Source organism: Vombatus ursinus, unplaced genomic scaffold (assembly GCF_900497805.2).
Source record: "Vombatus ursinus unplaced genomic scaffold, bare-nosed wombat genome assembly UNPS02014173.1, whole genome shotgun sequence".
In the NCBI taxonomy this organism is placed as follows: domain Eukaryota; kingdom Metazoa; phylum Chordata; class Mammalia; order Diprotodontia; family Vombatidae; genus Vombatus; species Vombatus ursinus.
Genome location: NW_020953951.1, coordinates 2,044,258 through 2,064,863, shown reverse-complemented (window position 1 = coordinate 2,064,863; position 20,606 = coordinate 2,044,258). Strand labels below are relative to the sequence as shown.

At 40.0% G+C, this 20,606-nt stretch overlaps 1 protein-coding gene across 1 annotated transcript in view; it reads right to left on the bottom strand.

The window, feature by feature from the left end:
- Nucleotides 1–19,914, bottom strand: part of ARHGAP39 (Rho GTPase activating protein 39) — a 362,112-nt gene extending 342,198 nt beyond the window's left edge. Inside the window, exon 1 of the mRNA XM_027859887.1 lies at nucleotides 19,861–19,914. The gene's annotated coding sequence lies outside the window, so the exon portion shown is untranslated. The remainder of the gene's footprint in view (nucleotides 1–19,860) is intronic.
- Nucleotides 19,915–20,606: the final 692 nt, after the last annotated feature.

Sequence of the window (20,606 nt, the reverse complement as noted above, 5' to 3'; positions counted from 1 at the left end):
GGCGTGTGGGTGTGGGTGTGTGTGTATAAAGATATAGGGGAGGGCAGATTGGGGGAGGGGGTAATCAGAAACAAACACTTCTGAGGAGGGACAAGGTCAAAAGAGAGAATATAATGAATGGGGGGCGGGATAGGATGAAGGGGAAATATAGTTAAATTTTCCACAACATGACTATTATGGAAGTGTTCTGCATGACTACACATATATAACCTCTATTGAGTTGCCTGCCTTCTCAATGGGGGTGGGTGGGGAGGGAGGAAGGGAGAAAATTTAGAACCCAAAGTTTTAAAAACAAATGTTAAAAATTGTTTTCACATTCAACTGGGAAATAAGATATACAAGCAATGGGGTATAGAAATATATCCTGCCCTATAGGAAAATAGAAGGGGAAGGGGATAAGAGAAGGCGGGGAGATAGAAGGGAGGGTGGATTAGGGGAAGGGGAAGGAACACGGTTACAAAACACTTTTCACATTAATAAAGTCAGATCTGAACAATAGGAAAAATACTAATTGCTCAAGGGTAGGCTGGACCAACATAATAAAAATGACAATTCTACCTAAATTAATTTACTTATTCAGTGCCACGCCAATCTAGCTACCAAACATTATTTTAAAGAGCTTAGGAAAGATTGTTACAAAAATCATCTGGAAGAACAAAAGGTCAAGAATATCATGCATTCAGAATACATGCCATCTTGGGATGGGGGGAGGGATGAGATGGGGAGAAAATTTTGGAACTCAAAATCTTGTAGAAGTGAATGTTGAAAACTAAAAAAAAAAATCAATAAATAGACTAAAAAGATTAAAAAATGAGAGTAATTTTGAAAAAATAAATGAATGAATGAATGAATAAGAGATGATGAATTAAAGGTACAGAAGGAGACGTTTTCAAACAATGTCAATAAAGGAATTTGCTCTGCCTGACTGTGCATAAGTGATATTGGGATGTTGTTTTTCTTTCTTTCAATTTTAAAGGAGGACTACTAGTAGGTTTACCAAATGAGGAAAAAAGTGGGAAAAAAAAGTCATTTACACATTTTAAAAATGAAGAGGAATATCAGAAACACAAATGAGCAGGACAGTTTGAAAATAAAATGTCAAATTTGTTGTATTCTTGAAGGTAGAAGCAAGCTATCTGTGGTACAGTTTCTGTTTTGCTTCTTATGGAATGCTCGTTAAGTTCAACAATGTTAAAATGGCTCTGAAAAAGCACACTTCATTCAAAGGAAACAGCACAGGTAAAAGGGGAGTGAGTGGGTAAAGTAACATTGTACTTTAAGAAAATAGAATCATGTGAGGTAAGGTGGAGAACCAGGAGCTGGTGCAGCAATGACATCTGTTCAGTTCTTTCAATACAAAAGGATGTGGTTCATCTGGGCCAAATCTCCCTATTTATCTTAGGTATCAAATCCATATTAGACATTTTTGCTCTTTCCTTTTCAGTCCAAAGATCATGTTCCTTAACAAAGAAAACAAAAGAAAGACCTGAGAAGTTCTGTCTTCTCTTCATCCCTGTCATCATTATCCAATCCACTCTTAGTAGAAGACATACATCTCCTTCGATTGATTCTCCATTTCTCAACAATTCAAAAAATCCAAACTTTTTTAGTTGTCCTTCAGTTTTCCCCATCAGCCTCAGTGCACTCTCAGCTTTATTCTTTGATTCTATTCTTTTTTTTTTTTTAAGGCAATTGGGGTTACGTGACTTGCCCAAGGTCACACAGTTAGTAAGTGTCTAAGGTCACATTTGAACTCAGGTCCTCCTGCCTCCAGGGCCACTGCACCACCTACCTGCCTCTTTGGTTCTAGTCTTACTGGACTATACAAAGATTGTGTATTCATCCACCATTACTTGCCCTTGTTTCTACCTTCTGGACATATCTTGTAAGTTAATGAAGTCTTTGTGCATCCATATCTCTTTAGAAAGCTCCTCCTGTTCCTCCTCACTAGAATTATCTCCATGTCTTCAGAATGTCATTTCTTTTTTTTTAAGCCAATTGGGGTTAAGTGACTTGCCCAGGGTCACACAGCTAGTAAGTGTCTGAGGCGAGATTTGAACTCAGGTTCAAATTTGAACTCCAGGGCTGGTGCTCTTTCCACTGAGCCATCTAGCTGCCCCAAAGAATGTCATTTCTGAGAGCTTTCCAAGTCTCCTGGACTATACAATTTCCCCTGCAGAATTTCAGTCCAAGAGATCTTACCTTTCTCTGAACCATCTGAAATTTGGTCTTCTAGTCTTTTCCATTCCTCTCTATCACAAAATCTAAGGTGGTTTGTCATTTCCCCACAGCTTTCCATCATTTCCACCCAACCAATTTTTTCTTGTTGATAATAATAGGATACTTAACAGAATTTCCCCTCATTTAACTTCCAACTTTTGAGGCAGAAATTATCATTAAGGAAAGTCAAGAAATGATCAGTTGCTCTGCTTTTGACAGATTTGTCCAGGAAATATCCAGATAAATAAAGAACCCCTCCACCCATCCTTGCTATATATCACGCCATCACACCTGGCTTATTTCTTTGTAGATAACTTCATATATTTCCTCTTTCTGTCTAGATAGTCTATAATAGCCACTCTCAAAGTGTGCTCCACAGACCCCTGGATGCCCCCGGAGACCTTTTCAGAGAATATGAAAGGTCAAAATTATTTTCATAATACTAAAACATTATTTGCCTATTAAAATACTCCTCCCTTTTTCAACTACATATCTATATGAGACCAGATTTTCTTCATATGCTTCAAACAAAATGACATCTAACATATCAAATGTAGGAAAAGGTATGAGAACCCAGCTGTCTTCTATTAAGTCATACATTAAAGAGGTTTGCAAAACCATGTAAAACAATACCACTCTTCTCTCACTAGTTTTTTTTTTGTTTAGGAAAAGTTATTTTTCATTAAAAAATGTTATATATGTTAACATATAATGGATTTACTGTTACTTTAAATGAATCAACAAATACAATTTTAAAACATTAATTTTTATTTCTAATATGATTACTATCAGTAAGTTTATATAGCTCATATAAACAAAAGCTCTTTGGGATCCTCAATAATTTTTAAGAGTGTAAAGGGTCTTGAGATCAAAAAGTCTGAAAATACTTGGTCTATAATATACCCTGATAGAACTATGACTTCTGTCTTTACTTCCATTGATCTGTACCCAAATGTTCTCCAACCTGCTTCCATCATCTGGTTTCTGCATTTCTATGGATATGCAATTGTGAAGATAAAAATATGAACATAATATGTTCCTAATGTACAATGCTTCTCCATCCACTTACTAAATCCCCCTTTTTCTATATTTTCACTTTTAAGTAAAATATACCCTTGTGGAGCTGTTCTCTCAGTCACGGTTCTCACCCAACAAGTCTGAAGAAAACCTAGAAGATAAAATTGCATCTTTGTATTAGTATCTGTTTCTTCTTGCTTATTAGACATATTTTGAGTACTTATATATTTGAGGCTACAGATCTTGTTCACGTTCTATCATCCAGAAACATAAATCCCATTCTCAGATATCATCTTTTTAAGCAACTATTCATTTCCCAAATCTGCCTCTCTTTTCTGTAGTCCTTGCTTTCAATTGTTCCCAATGATAAGATAACCTGTGCGTTCAAGGTCTTCAATTAGTTATCTAAAGCATCAGTCTTTAGCTATGCTTTCTAGATTTCTTCTGGAAGTATCACTTGTGCCCTCGGATGAATCACCAGATTACTCATTCTTGCTGATAGTTCCCCTAAAGTTAACCTTAGAGTGCCTGTAATTCAGAATTCTCATTTTTTTTCTCTTTGCTATTATTATTTTTCAACAGCTCCTTTTCCTTGTCTTACTTATCTTATTTCCATCTTGCTTACTTATTACAGAAGCAAGATAAATAAGGCAGACAGGTGGTACAGTAGATAAAATGCTAGGCCTGGAGTTAGGAAAACGAGTTCAAATTTAGCTTCAGATACTTACTGGCTATGTGACCCTGGGCAAATCATCTGGCCTCTGATGCCCTGCTTCCTCAACTGTAAAATGAGGATGATAACAGCACCTACTACCCAGGGTTGTTGTGAAGATCAAATGAGATAGTATTTGTAAAGTGCTTAGTAGAGTGCCTGATACTTAGTAGGCAATTTCCACTAGTTCTATTAAACAGCTCTAACAGCTCCAGCTCCTTTCCTTTTCCTTCCTCAGATCCTTAAATTCTCCCAAATTTCTTCTCCCTCAATTTCAAAAGCAGGTATATCACTCAAAATTTTAAAACCTTTCAAACTATCTCTATCCCCCCCTTCTTTTCTCTTGATCCTCCAGCTCAAGCACTCCCCCTCCTCCTGTCCTTCCACTTCAGCCCTCCCCTTTCTGCTCTCACACAAGTCACAAGCAGACTTAGGCTATCACAAAACAAATCCATCAACATCAGTAACATCAACTAAAAAGACTTCTTTCCAATGCTCCAATCATTTGATCCCAAGTCCAAAGAAAGAGTATGAAGGTGCAGCTAAGTGGCGCAGTGGATAGAGCACAGGCCCTGAAGTTAGGAGGACCTGAGTTCAAATCTAGCCTCAGACCAAACACTTGACACTTACTAGCTGTGTGACCCTGGGCAAGTCACTTAACCCCAACTGTCTTTTAAAAAAAAAGAAAGAGAGAGTTTGGTAATCTTTCTCCCTACTCCATTTCTCACAAAAATCTAAAATAGTCTGAAAAATACAGGAAGTATATCTTTATTCTATGTACTGAAAGCTCCCTGTAGTCAGGGAGTTTCCTTACTTTTTAATATGTTCCATAGTATTTGAGCACAGTCCTTCTCCTCTGCACACTGCAGCCTCTAAAAACCCTCACTGAGTAATTGCTGCCATTCTTACATTTCACTTCCGATTTTATGTGCCATACATTTTATGAAATGTTAATCTATAAGCAAAAAATCTAAACCATTCATGACTAAAATTTAATTCATCCTTTTTAAAAACTAACATGTGATTAGTTAAAATAGTTGTCAGTAAATGATTAAATAACGTTAGCAGATAGAATGTCTCTGTAATCAGCAGTAGACACTCCTTTAGGAAAAAAGCACAAGAAAATACTAAAATGTGCAAGCCACTCCCTTCAGTTTATAAGTTAATAATTACAACAACCAAAATCAGAGGAACAAGAAGAACTCTAAAAGGAAAAGCAAATTTTGTTTTAAATGCTTCAACAGAAACAACTGAAAAGCTCTTTTCACATCATGGTTCTGAATTAAGTACTGAAGACCCTGAAGCATCCCATTTGGCTGGTAATTCCTCTCACTGGACTTATGAGCTCAATTTAACCTATGTTAATTTCACCTACTGGGTTGAATATAAAAAGCATTCTTTAGTTGTTTCTTATGTGTTCTTGCTCCTCAACTTGATTGTAAACTTTCTGAGGGCAGAAACCAAGTTATTTCTTTTGTGCTTCCCCTCAAGTGCCCTACAAATAAAAGATACTCATATTCAAGTAGTAAGAGGCATCTTAACCTTGTGGACAGATAAATGGCCTCTGAGAAAGATGAGACAGATTCCTGCCTCTGACACATATATGTTATGTGCCACTAGGAAAGTCATCTAACCTCTCAGTGACCCAGGCAACTCTCTGACTACAAGCTGTGGAGCAGTTGAAAATCACATTAGTAGAGGGGGTTTCCTCACCAGGAAATTGCTACATCACTGAAATAAGTATAAATCACTTTAGAGGTATCGTTGCCGATTTAAAATGGACAAATGAACTCCAAGAATCTCAAGAAATATCTCTAAATCTGGAAATTCCAAATACTAGGAGGCTGTAGCACTAGAAGCACCAGAATTAAACACTATACTGAAGAACCAAATTGAATCAATTTATACCATGCAATTTACACAACGCATTTTTTATTGCTAAGGCAAATGAAATATGAGAGGAAAATTTTTATTTCAAAATAAAATTATATCTGCTTGTAATTATTTGTATTTAAAGTGAAATTGTACAGATAGGAGAAAGAAAACATTTATTAACAAATAAATTTCCTTGGAATGAGTTATGTAGGAATCATATTTTGCATACTTTTTTGTCACACATTTGCCATAAACAGGTTTTGTACAAATAAAGTATACACCTGTGATGTAGTTCCATCATTTACATTGTGACAAGAAAGGTGCAGCTGTGTCTTTAACCATGGTTCCTATAACTTCTGATTTGCCACTTAGACAAATCTCTAGTACACTCTTCACTCACTTTCTAGTCTTAGCAATTAAAGTTTGAATTCCATATGTCTAAAACAATGCAGCGGCCTCCACACCTTCATTACTTCTGGAAATTCTCAACAATTCTCACAAATTGTCTCAACTATGCTGCTCCTCTGCTTTGCAAGGCAGTCAGTGAACAAACAATTTTTAAGCATCTACCATGTGCCAGAAACTGTGCTAAGACCTGGGGACACAAAGAAAAGCAAAAGACTATCCCTACTCTCAAAGAGCTCACAGTCTAATGGAGGCAACAACATGCAAAACACTATGCACAAACGAGAAAAAAACAGGTCAAGTTGATAATAATCAAAAGAAGGAAAGCACCAAAATTAAGAGGGATCAGGAAAGGCTTTTTGTGGAAGGTAGGATTTTAGCTGAGACCTGAAGGAAGCCAAGAGGTAGAGATGAGGAAGGAGAGCATTTCAGGTATAGGGAATAGTCAGTGAGAAAGACCAGTCAGGAGATGGAGTGTCGTTCCAGGAAGGGCAAGGGGCCAGTGTCCTTGGATCACATGAGGAGAGTGAAAAGAGAGGTTAGGTGTTATAAGACTGGGAAGATGAGAAGAGAAGTAGGCTATGAGGGACTCTGAAAACCAACCTAACGATTTTATATTTTGTCCTGAAGGTGATAGGGAGTCACTGGAATTTATTGAGTAGAGGGAAGCTGACATGGTCAGACATGAGCTTCAGGGAGATTACTTTGACAGCTGAATAAAGGACAGACTACCTACCATAGGGAGAGACCTATGGCCAAGAGATCAACTAACTAGCAAATGACTGCAACAGACTAGGCATGAAGACACTGCACCAAGGTGGTAGCAGTGTCAGAAGACAGAAGGGGACACATATACATGAGAAATGTTACAAAGGTAAAATTGACAGGCCTTGATAACAGATTGCATGTGGGAAACAAAAAAGAGTTGAGGATGACGCCTAGGCTTCAAGCTTGGATGACTGGGAGGACAGAGTGCCCTCTACAGTAATAGGACATCCAGTTCAAGATATCTGAAAGGCAGTTGGAAATAAAAGAGTGGAAGTCAGAAGAGAGTTAGAGCTGGATAAGTAGATTCAAAAATTATCAGCGTAGAGATGATAACTGAATCCATGGGAGCTGATGAGATCACCAAGTAAAACAGTATGGAGGGAGAAAAGAAGACGGCCAAGGACAGAGCCCTGGGAGATACCCACAGTTAGCAGGCAGGACCTAATAAATATCCAGCAAAGGAGAATGAGAAAGAGCAGTCAGATAGTTAGGAGAACCAGGAAAGAGTAGTGTCTCAAAAACCTAGAGATGAGAAGTATGAAGGAGAAAAAGGTAATAGTGTTAAAGGCTGCAGAGAAATCAAGAAAGATGAGAAAAGGTCATTATATCTGGAAATTAAGAAACCACTAGGAACTTTGGAGAAAGTAGTTTTAGTTGAATGATGAGGTCTCAAGTAAGACTCAAGTAAAGATCAAGGGACGTAAAAGAAAAATGCCACAAGTTACATCGTAGCCTTTGTTGAATAGTGGTTTCACGAGCTTCAACACCACATCTATAGGTACACTGGTTTCAGTGTTTCAAGTAGCCTCTTTTCCCAAGTTAAGGTATCTGTTGAACAAGTATTTGTTTTCATTGTCTAATGTCAACCGAAATGTCAGACCAAAACTGTCTGGCTGGTTTAACATATAGAGAATAAATCTACGGCATGTCTTGCAAAGCAGCAATTGCTCATCAACTGTTACATATACATCAGAAATAAATGTTTTGAATAAAAGGATTACACAATGAGGATGCTAGACAAAACTTGTCTTGAGACAGAATTTCCTTCAAGGTTTCAGGTCAAAGTGAAGTTATCTCATTATAACTAGAAACTGATTATGTTGCATAGTTTTACTGAACAAAAAATACCCTGAAAAGACATTCCACATACTTTTTATTGGGAGGTTTATTCCACCAATAATGCCACAAGCAACAATAAGCCCAATGAACTTTTCTAATTAAACTAATGTAATGGATCAGTTAGCATTTCCTGTTACGTGTTGGCCCTCAGCATTTATATGTTTGTAATGTTTCTAAACATTGGCTCACTACATAAAATTTGAAAAGAAGTCAACGACACAGGTTGTAGAACATGTATACAATTGGGTCACATCAAAGTCTAATAATATTTAGCAGTTGCAAGTATCGTCACACTGCTTGAGAAACAGCAGCCCATTGCTAAGAATAATCATCTTTACCTTCATAAATTGTGGCTCTTAGTCTCTTTGTGGTTAACTTGGGTCCAAGAAGAACCATATTGCTCATTACCTTTTAGATTATCAGCTGTAGAAGGAATTTCAATGATGAATTAATCATTATCGTTAAGATTCAGATGAGGAATACTCTTTCTCTGTTTCACACATTGAAGCTGTAGCATTTATGTCATCAAATCCACTGTCATCAAGTTCACTATTGGATAAGTTGTATGGGATATTTTTTATTCAGTTTTAAAATCTCTTCATCAGAGTCTTTTAGACATTTTATCAATAAGGATGAAATAAAGCTGTATTATTTATGACACACCAAGGTATAAGTTTCTTAAAATGTAAAAAACCAGAATAAAATTAGCAAAATAATGAAAATTACATACAAAGGTGAATATTTATTTTACGCCATTATTCACAAGGTTTTTATAAACATTTGATGAATTCTACCGATCTCCAAAAAGAAAAGATTAATATGGGCAAAGAACTGTCTCAATAAAAATAAATGCAGGAACACTGCCTCTTATTTACAACAAAAGTATAAAGCATTTAAGTAGATGCATCCTAAGATACACCTAGTCCTTATCAATAGAAACACATTTTACCTCTTCCAGTATCTGAAAAGTTTTTGGAATGCTAAGGAATACTGGTAACAAAAATCCAGAAAAAAATGATGAAGTATAAAGTAGAAATACCTTCAAATTAAGTATCTAAAAAAACTGCGATTGATACACCTGGTTCCTTCTAGCATTAATTCCATTCAACAAGCATCTTTTAAGAGCATACTACTTGCAAAGTATTTCCTGTAGAGAATCTTCATGGTGAAATTCCAAGAGAAAAAAGCTATATCCTTCCATAATTCATGGAGCTTTTAACAGTCCATTTTCTTTAAGAAGGCTTTCATAATCAGAAATAGGGTAATAATACTCCCCTTTGCATGAGCCATACTTTTCTAAGTGACTTACTATTTCACTCGTCACCATACACACACCAAAAAAAAAAAAATATATATATATATATATAATATATCTTATCTACTATTCATACCTAATGGAAATCCACAAATGCTTAGAATACTCTTCCCCAGAGCAATTTGGCCATGTTACACCCACCTCTTCTCAAAAATCTTCAGTGGCTCTCTTAGAGTCCTCCAGAACCTGACTCCAACTTACACTAACGCTCTCCTCTACAAGCCAAATCCTTCACTGCACCAAAACTATAAACTGCAAACAGTTCCCCAAATTAAATTTCAAGTCTCCCAACTCTACACCTTCGAATACTGTTCCCTGTGCCTGGAAACATACTGCCTGCCTCACTTCTAACTCTTCAAATGCTAAGCTTATTTTAAAGGCTTAGTTCAGTTGCCACCTACTAATTACTCAGTTTTTCTTGATCTCTCAGAGTTGCTCTCTCCATTCTTCAATACATGTTTTATCTGCCACCTTCCCAGTAGAAGGTAAGCTCCCTGATGGCAAAGAGCTCTTTCATTTGTGCCTCTGTTCTCCCAATACTAAGAGAGTTCCTTGCAAACATAGGGTACTTAATAAATGTTTGTTAAGTTATTCACCATATATCAAATATTATGCAATGAAATCTAAACCATTTGAATATATTAATATAGTTTAATTATGATGGGAATTACAATCTAGCAATACATAACAAAAACAATTAAATAATCACACCCTTTGACCCAATAATCCCATTTCCAGAAACAGACCCTGAAAATGTTAGGGTCTTAAACCTCCTTTATTGACAATAAGATAGTCTAGTGGATAGAGCACTGGTCAGGAAGACCTGAATTTAAATCCTGCCTGCTTCACTTCTAGTAAGTTGCCTGTTCAAAGATACCCATAAATGCATTACATATAATTGCAAAAAACTAGAACTTATCATCCAATGGTTAAACAAAATTGCAGCACCTTAATGTGATAGCAAGTTATAATACAATTAAAAAAGACAAGTAGGAGGGATACAAAGGAATATGGAAAGACATTTATAAAATAATGCAAAGGAAAAATAAGAGAACTGGAAAAATGGAGTACACACAGCCTGTGACCACACAGACAGCAAGAAAGAAGATAAAGGGACAACAAAAAAATTGATAAGGACATAGAAGGATTGACAGAAAAGTGGTTATGGTACTTTATACATGAAAACTAAACACTTACCGATCAAGTTTGGTATTTTGCATTGGTATGTATTATTAAGTCAAGGCCATCTCAAATCATCCTGATCTATATCTTGCCACTGGACCCAGATGGCTACGGAGGAGAAAGTGAAGCTGGTGACTTTGCACAGCCCTCTCTCACTTAAACCCAATTCACTTGCAAGCCATGGCATTATCTTCCTGATGTCATGGTCCTCTTTGAGAATGAAGGACAAACTACAACAACAAAGTATTAAGTTTATAATAAAACTTTTTTAAGCCTATGAGCTTTAAAACTCATCCAGACTAATAAAAGGTCAAGAATCTCAAAAAGAATAAGGGAAAAAAATTCGGAAGCCTAGCACTTGATGTTGTTGTTCAATCATTTCAGTCATATCCAACTCTCTGCGACCCTATTTGGGGTTTTCTTGGCAAAGATACTGGAGTGGTTTGCCATTTCCTTCTCCAGCTCATTTTACATATGAGGAAACTGACGCAAACAGGGTTAAGTGACTTGTCCAGGGTCACAAAGCTAGTAAGTGTCTGAGGCCAGATTTGCACTCAGGAAGACGAGTCTTCCTAACTCCTGGACCCATCCATTGCACCACCTATTTGCCCACTGTTACTCATAATTGTATATTAACATCTCGGGCCATATGTTTTCATACTAGCTTTTTTCTTGGATTTGGTCTCCTAGAAATTTCTACGTGTTTCAATTGCCATTGCTCTTAATGGTTGCTACTCATTATATCTGTCATAGTAGATGCATATACAGGTATATGGAGGGAGAGAAAGATAAAGAGAGAGACAGAGACAGAGTTGGAGTTATCTCCATCATCCTTCGTTTTTGTTTTTAAGCTCTATCCCCTTATACTTTAAAACTCTTAAAACCAAACTTATTTCCCTGGCTCCCAGAAGTCAAACTGGCTCCCAATTCCTGACAATATCCATCAATCTCCCAACCATTCAGGCTTGAAACCTCATATCTAGTTACCAAAACTTGTCAAGTCCTTCATCAAAAAAAGTGGGGGGGGAAATCTATTAAGCAACTACTGTGTGACAGGCACTGTAAATGCCAGAGATACAAAGACAGGAAATAAAATAATTCCTGCCCTCAAAGAGTTTACATTATATCAGGGAGAATAACATGTACATATATAAAAGTATAACCAAAGTAAAAATAAGGTAATTTGTGGAGATGGGAGTTGTTACTAAGCACATGGAGAGAGCAAGAAAGGCCTCATGTAGGAGGTAGTATTTGATGTGAGCTTTGAAGGAAGCTTGGAGTTCAAAGAGGTGGAGGTGACGTGTGAGTACATTTTGAAAAAGCATAGTGATGGGAGACGACACTCCACGTTAGGAACAACAAAAGACCTGTTTGGCTAGACTACAGAGTACGTGAAGGGGAGTAATTTGTAATAAGCCTGGAAAGGAAGGGTGGAACCAAGCTATAAAAGTCTTTAAATGGGAAAAAAAAAAAAACAAAGAAAAAAAAACCACTATATTTCATCCTGGAGATAATAGGATGCCACTAGAATTTACTGAGCAGGATTTGTGACATGGTCACATCTGTTCTTTTGTACTATCACTTTGGCAACTGTGTGGAGGACTGATTAAAGAAAAGTGAGATCTGAGGCAGGGAGACCATTTGAGAGGCTACTGCAATAGTACAGGTGAGATGTGATGACAACCTGAACTAGGCCATGTGAGTTGAGAAAAGGGTACAGATGCAAAAGTTATTGTCAAGGTATTATCAACTGGAAACTTATTGGCTACGTGGAGTAAGGATGATATATCAAGGATGACTCTGAGGTTATGAATTTGGGTAACTGGAAGAATGATGGTACCCTCTACAGAAAAAGGAAAGTCTGAAGTATTTTGGGCTTTGAGAGAAAATGGTTTGAAATGACTATGGGACATTCAGTTCACAATGGCCAATAGGCATTTGGTAATGGGGGTCAGGAGTTCAGAAGAAGGATTAGGGCTACATAGATCTGAGAGGCATCTGTGTAGACTGTAACTGAACCTACGGAAGCAGATGAGATCACAGAGATAGTATAATGCAGTAGTTCTTAACCTGGGGTCCAGAGATTCCAAAATTCCAAAGGAAGGATGATCCAGCAAAGGAGACTGAAAAGGAGAAGGCAGGTAGGTGGGAAAGGATGGCCAACAGTTATATGCACTGCAAAAAGTTCAAAAAGGATGAGAATTCAGAAAAGGTCAATTCAGAAAGGTCCGGATTTGGAAATTATAAGATCATTGGTAACTTTGGAGAGAAGAGTTTCCAGATTCCAAGGCACTGAGCAGTGAGCGAGATGAGAGGAAGCACAATCAAAGAGTATAGAACGCATTTTCCGGAAGTTTGGTTGTGAAAGCAAGGAGGGATATAGTATGATAGCTTGAAAAAAAATCAAAAGTGAAAGTTTTTTTTTAAGGATGCAGGAGACCTGGGAGCATTTGTAAGCAGCAAGTAAGGAGCCAATAGATAGGAAAATATTGAAGGACATGTTCAGGTGCTCAAACTACCCCAACAAAAGGCTATTTAAACATCTAACTGCTATCAGAACTAGAGTACATAGGGTAGGATAGTAGTTACTATTATAGCTAAACCATATCAAATAGGCGTTTGAAAGGAAGTTAGGATAGCGTCAGGAACACTTGAGTTTAAATTCTTTCTAAGATGCTTACTAGTTGTGCGATTCTGAGCAAATCATCTAACGTCTCTGAGCCTCAGTTTCCTCATCTGTAAAAGAGGGATGATAGTAACAGCACCTACCTCACAAGGTTGTTAAGATCAAATGTAAAACCCAACTACAATTTATATCATTGTTTTATAGGAAAATGAGTTATAATGTCCAAATAACCAAACCTCCCCATATGACCGATTCATACCATATACCACTGTCAGATTAATGTTCATGCAACACTATTTTCAACTACAACACTCTAATGCATCCATAATCTCATCAATGTGCATAATTCCCTCTAACAATGTAGACTGCAAACAATGCAATCATTCTTGCCACTGTTGTGCGAATCTTGTCCATATCCTCTCTATGAAGCTGACAGAGGGACAATCAATGTGCTGGGGGCCTTCTTTGAATTCTCTTGATACTCTGTGACTACGAATGGAAAACACGTACTAGGCTATTACTCCTGCAGTGTGACCAGACTATCCATCACCCCCAAAATATTTCTCCAATCATATCCTTTACACCACTTTACCTGAGAAATTAATACCATCTAACATGTTAAAATCTATTCATACCCAAAATATGCTCTCTTTTGCCCTTCAAATGATACTCAACTTCAATTCTTCAGAGACTGCAGTATTCCATGAAGTTAGGGTCTCTAATGTCACCCTCCTGCTCAAAAATTCACCACTAGCTATAGGACAAAAATCTATATTCCCTAGCCAACACCAAAGGTGTTCCACATCCAGGCCCCAACCAACCTTTCCAACTTTCTTCCATCCATTCATTCATGCAAGTCTCTAGCAAGCACCTACCATGCTGGAGGCACTTTAAGTGAGAAGCAGTGTCAAGTGGTCAAAAGAACTGCATGTACAATCAGGAGACTCCAAGGGTTACTCCCTTCCACATCGCTGGTTAGGAGCAAGGCACTTCCCGCACCTCCCCCACCCCCGATCTAGAAAATCCACTTAAAATTTTTTGGCAGAAATAATAAAATTGTCAAACTACAATTCAGTAATGTTAAAGCACAGTAAGTAAAGTTCGTACCAGAGAAGAAGTCTGAATTTGTTTCTTTTTCTTTTATGGAGTGTTTACAGTATATTATTGTAAAATTTGGGTTAAGTATTCGGTCAGAGGCTCTGTGTCATCTGCAGGCCTTTGCACGTTGTCTGCAGCTTCCACAAAACTCCCAAAAAAATTCCCTTTCAATTTCTTATGCTGACTCTCGATTTAGCGAAACCATGATGAGAAAGTCAAGATGGGGAAGGGATAACTGCAAAGTCCCAGCTTTAGAACTTAAAGTCATTCTGACTGTACTGTGTGACCTTGAAAGGGAGCTTGGTGTAGTGAAAAGAGAACTGGGTGATCCTGGTCAAGTCCCTTCATGCAAGGTAACTTTCCTTATCTGTAAAATGGAGACAATGACAATACCTACCTCACCAAGTAGCTTTCTTCATACCATACCTGTGATTTCACTGGGAAAGAGAACTCCTAGTGGGACAACTCTTCATTCACTAATTTCTAGTCTTAGAGAGTTGCCTGGGGTACGGAGAGGTTAAACGACTTGCCTAGGGTTATACAGCCAGTATATGTCAGAAGTGGGAACTGAGCCCACACCAAATTTCAAAGCCAGCTCTCAATCCACTAGGATACACTGCCTCTCAAGACACTTGTGGGGATTAAACAAGAAAACATATGAAATAGTATTTTGCAAACCCTGAAGTACCTCACAAATGTGAGTGACTATTATTGAACATGTCACTTCACTTTTCTGGGTTTCAGTTTCCTGATCTGCAAAATGGTGGAACATACCCTGAGCTAGGTACTGCAAGGGACACAAAGTTCTTCAGGGGGCTTACGATCCAGTTGCAGGACACTACCAGTCAAAACATAATATGCCATTAATGCTAAACCTGAGAATCAGGAAGATGGGGGTTTAAATGCTGCTCCAGATGGACAAGTCACAACCTCTCTGAGTCTTACTTAACTCATCTATAAAACTGGAATAATTAACAGCACCTACCTAGACTGTGATGAGGACCAAGTGAGATAATATATGTAAAGCACTTTCAAACCTTTAAGTCCAGTCCAACTGCCCCTAGCCCAATGCACAATGAGTATTCTCACTTTCTCACTTTGGCTCATAGTAATGCCATGATCTGAAATGACCTCCTCTTCCTCAGGTATCTGAATCCTATCTCCATCCTTACAGCTCCAGCTTAAGTCCCTCTTCCTCCATAAAGCCTTTCCTAAGTAATCTAACCCACAAGAACCTTTTTCCTTCTCTGAACTCCCACAATCCATCTCATACTGCCTGGTGCTATTAATTATCTTTGTACATTTATATACTCTGTTTCCCCCAATTTCAAGAGTTAAAGATACAGGAGCACAGAAATCAATGTTTCATGCTTCTTTTCTTTCCCACTGTACTGAGCTCATTAAAAGACTGCCGAATGTAAAGCTGGAAAATAGAAACAAAGCAAAACAAAGATAGACAGATGTCTAATATTTAAGGTCTCTTACTATGCCAATGGAAAAATCCTACAAAGATACCACTGACACCTCATTTTAAAATATTTAAAAGAAAGGTGGGATAAAGCACTAACAAACACAGAACCAAGAACAATCCTTTACAATTAAGCACGGAATAGGTATAAAGAAAAAGATAAAATAAGATCCAATGTTGTTTCATAAAAACATAAATCATTCTAAAGCATATTATTTGCTTTTACAAGGTGTGTACCAAGATTAGTGACAAGGAGAAACAATCTATATCATAATTTACAGAGGGCATACGAGCAGACTGAGCACTGAGGTTTTAGACCTTTGACTTCAAAGACGGAAATAATAAAATTGTCAACCTACAATTCAGTAATGCTAAAGCACAGTAAGTAAAGAGGTAGATTCATAGAAAGGAAGTAATTAGCAAAAACTTTTTTTTTCTTATAGCACCAAAGAAATCAACTGGAATCCTGGTTTATATCAAGGGGGTTAATTCAATGAAAGTGGTTATTAAACTGTCCAAGCGCATGCAGAGAACTCCGTGAGGAACACTGCTTCCAATTCAAGACTTCCTCCATTGCTAGGAGAAAAGGTTAATACAGATATTTAAAAATAACTTTCTAATATGTTATTTTAAAATATACTATAGTTTTTTTCCCCTTTTTTGAAACAGTGAAAATTCTCAACTTCAAATCCTAGAGTACTAACATATCCATCTTATTTAGGTTGAAAGATTTCCCCATAAACAGTAAATACCAGTGTCATAAGGTATAAATAGGATTAAATGTGGTTTTTCTATGATGATTCTGAGGCACAGAAGAAACAAATACTCCAACCTTAAAAAGGATCATTTCCATCAATTTAGAAGGATTTTCCACCCTTCTCAGAAGCACAGGTCTTAGTAATCGAATTTCCTGTGATAGCCCAGTGGAACAGAGATGAGGGTACTACTGATAGGACCCAAACACCTACTTTCTCTTACTTCCTCATTGTCATTTAATGTTGGCCACACAAAAGGCTTTGTTTTAATATTATGAGCAATATCCTATTCAGGAGTATAATATCCAATATATTCCATTTTTTGATAGCTATTCAGCTTTAGTTCAACTTAACAGACACACCCAGAAACTAGTTTAAATTTCATTTATCATTTATTGAACAAACATTTATTGCCTACAGTATGCAAGATACTGTACTAATCACATAACAGAAACTACAAATGTTCAGGGTTGAAAGGGATTTCTGAAGCCATAGAGGGCAACCCAACCCTCAACGAACTTCCTTCTACAATATACACCCAAGTGATCCTTATCCAGCCTTCTGAGGGAGAAATGTAGAAAACACCATTCGTTACAGTACCATGGAGATACTGTGAACTGATCTTATTTCACTATAAAGTAAGGCTAACAAAGTATTTCTATATTAATTTAAAATTAGGCAAATTAGATAACTAAGAATTTGAGGTTCACTTCAATGCTGAGTGAATATTCTTATAAATGAACTAGGAAAAAAGACTTTTAAAAAAGATGATCCATCCACAGATTGATTAGAAGTCAATGTATCTGTACTTTGTACAGGTACGGGAAGCAAGGAAAAATGCCTAAAGAACACAATGAATTAAGACAAAAAATGAATTCAACATTACTGTCATGCTGTTCAGTGTTACTGGGCTCTTGAAGGACTAGTACATCCAACACCAGCATGCCATTTTACAGATTTGTACCACAAACAAAAGCAAAATACCTCATTAGCAAGTACAGTAAAAACAAGGAGTAACTATAAAGCAGTGAGCCTAATTCTGAAAGCCACACTGGAAAATATCTTACTTTATAGTCACACCTCACAGCATATCTTCTATCTTCCCATTCCTCCACTCCCACCCGCAAGAAGAAAAGGTAGTCATGGCTCACCAGAAAGCCACCTGCTGTTTACCAAAGTCACCCTGGACATACAGTGTTAAATTTCTCTCAATGGCTTAAAAAGACAGATCACCATATTGCGTGTGCCAGGTGAGTTACAGAAGCTTTGCAACTGTAGATTTTTCTGCAGAGGTCACTGGAGGGTTGATTAAACTAGTATCACAGAGAGAAAAAAAAATCTATTCTGCAGTTTCTGCAGCTCAAGGCTGCAGAACTCCCAAAGCAGCTGCATGGTGAGAAACAGTACCTAACACACCCACAGCTACCAAGGACACAAAATATGCCACACATTTTAAAATGCAAGGCATCCTAAAGGTCAATAATCTTAAAACCTACATCAAAACCAACTCATGGAGCTCAAATCATGTGGATTCCTCACTGTCCAACAAGCACACCCTTCTGACCATTCAGACCAGAATTGGGAGGGAGCTGCTTTGACAGGCCAGACAAAATGGGGAAGGGGGAATGCTCAATCTCCAAAGCTTCCTGCAGATGAACTAGCAGTAATAATCACAGATCTCTTCTCTCCTTCACTTCCCCAAATATAATCTAACCCCCAATCTAAATCCATGACAAATATTTCCCCTTACTTCTTATTCCCTCCACAAGAGGTCAAAAACCCTAACCCAGGAACCAAAATGTTAACAACAATCAGGAGAGTCACCCTGGGATGTACTTGTCTGCCCTCACTAGCAACGGGAGGTATTAAAATCCCAAATCAATGAAGCTCTTAGTAGGTAATAAACTCCCCAAATTCCCCTCCTTTGGAAACCAGGACTCCCCCAATCTACTCAAGAACCAGGTGTCATTACTCCCCTCCGTACTCCCATCCCATCCACATTTCTACCCTCCCCTACCCACACCCCCAAGAACCTGGGCTTACACCACACACCAATACTCCTCTACCCCACTTCCTACTGTCCCTTAATACAAAGGTACAATGCAATACTCCCTCTTCCCCCACCCCATGGAGCTAAGACTCATACACCATCCACTGTGGAACAACACCTTACCAGGCACCCAGCCCTCACCTCTTCTTCCCACCCCTACCCCCCAAACTAGTATAAGTACATGTGTACACAGACACACAGACACACACACACACACACACCTCCACGCCCCCTCCCCCAACACACTCTCTTGGGCATCAAGGCCTTCACCCCCTACCCTGAAGGAGAGGAGGCCACACAATCCCACACGTACACACCCTGAACCAAAGACTTACAACCTTCAGAACCGAGGCACACCCCACTCGAGGCGCAGACCACCACCCCAACCACAAGCAGAGGGGCCGGATCTCACACCTCCAGAAACAGAGAGCCCTGGGGCCACCCTTACACTCACAGAGTCCAGGTCCAGGGAGGCCCACCCCTTCCCCACCCCATCCCCGCTCAAGCCACAGGGGTCAAACCTCCTCAACCACATATTCCATAACCAGAAGGAGACTCCCACCAAAACCGGAGGGGCCTCTTCCCTCCCAAGACAGACAGACCCCAGAACCAAGACCCCTCACCCACCCAGAGGGGGCCAGCCCAAACACACATACACCCCAGAACCAGAACCCCCCACCAGACCCAGAGAGGCCCAGCCCCCCACACATACACGCCAGAACCAGGACCACCACCACCCGAACCAAAGCGACTCCCCACATTAACCCTAGAACCAGAACATCCTTCACCAGACCCAGAGGGGCCCAGCCCCTCACACAGAGCCTAGAACCACGACCCTTCACCAGAACCTGAGGGTCCCACACACACACCCTAGAACCAGGGCCTCCCCCCAGACCCAGACGAGTCCAGCCCACCCCCACACACACCTTAGACCCAGAACCCTCCTATCAGAACCAGAGGTGCCCAGCCCTCCCACATTCGCCCTAAAACCAGGACCCTGCACGAGAAGCAGAGAGCTCACATACACACACCCTAGAACCAGGACCCCCAAGCCCCAGGGGCCCAGCCCCCCACACACACCCTAAAATCCGGGCGCCCCACCAGAAGCAGAACCGGCCCAACCCCCCCACACACACCTCAGAACCAGAGCAAACCCCCTCCCCGGATCTCCCCCCGAAGCCCCCGCCCCAATGCCGAAGCCGGGGGTCGTCCCCGCCACAGCGCAGCGGCCGCCGGCGCGGGGCTCCTACCTCTCCGCCATCTTCCTCCCCGGGCGCTCGCTCTCACAGGGCCGGCGGGGCGCGAGCCGCGGGGGCGGCGGCGGCGGCGGCGCGGACGGAGTCCCTCATCTCGGCCCGGCCCGGCTCGGCTCGCCCCGGCCCGGCCCGGCCCGGCCCGGCCCAGCCCGCGCCGCACAATGCTCCTGCGGCTGCAGCTGCAGCGGCTGCGGCTCCGGCTGCTGCTGCACGCTGCTTGACTACGCTACCCGGCCGCTGCCGCCGTCGCCGCCGCCGCTGCTGCTGCTGCCTCCAGATCCTGCGCGGAGCACGGAGCCCGCGCGCGTCCTCCCGTCACCAAGCGCAACCCCCCGCCCTCCTACTCCGCCTCTTGCTCACGCCTCACGCCTCCTCCCCGCAGCCGACTCCGTCCACCGCCAGCCACCGGGCGGCGCCAGGAAAAAGTGGAGCAGAGAGTGGAGGAGCGAGGAGAGAACGCGACGGCGTGAGCCCTCTCTGCTGGGGATGATGGGAAATGTAGTTCCAGCCTTTCTGACTGCCAAGGGACTGCGGAGGTCATTTGAGATGGAACAACTTAAACTTTAGATATCATCTAGTCCCAGGGGTTTTTAAACTGGGGTCCACGGGTCCGTGAGCTTGGATAGGAAAACTATTACAACTTTATTTCCACTAACCTCTAGTTTCCTTGCTAATTTCTATATATTTTATGCATTTACAAATATCCTGAGAAGGGATCCCTAGGTTTCGCCAGATTCCCG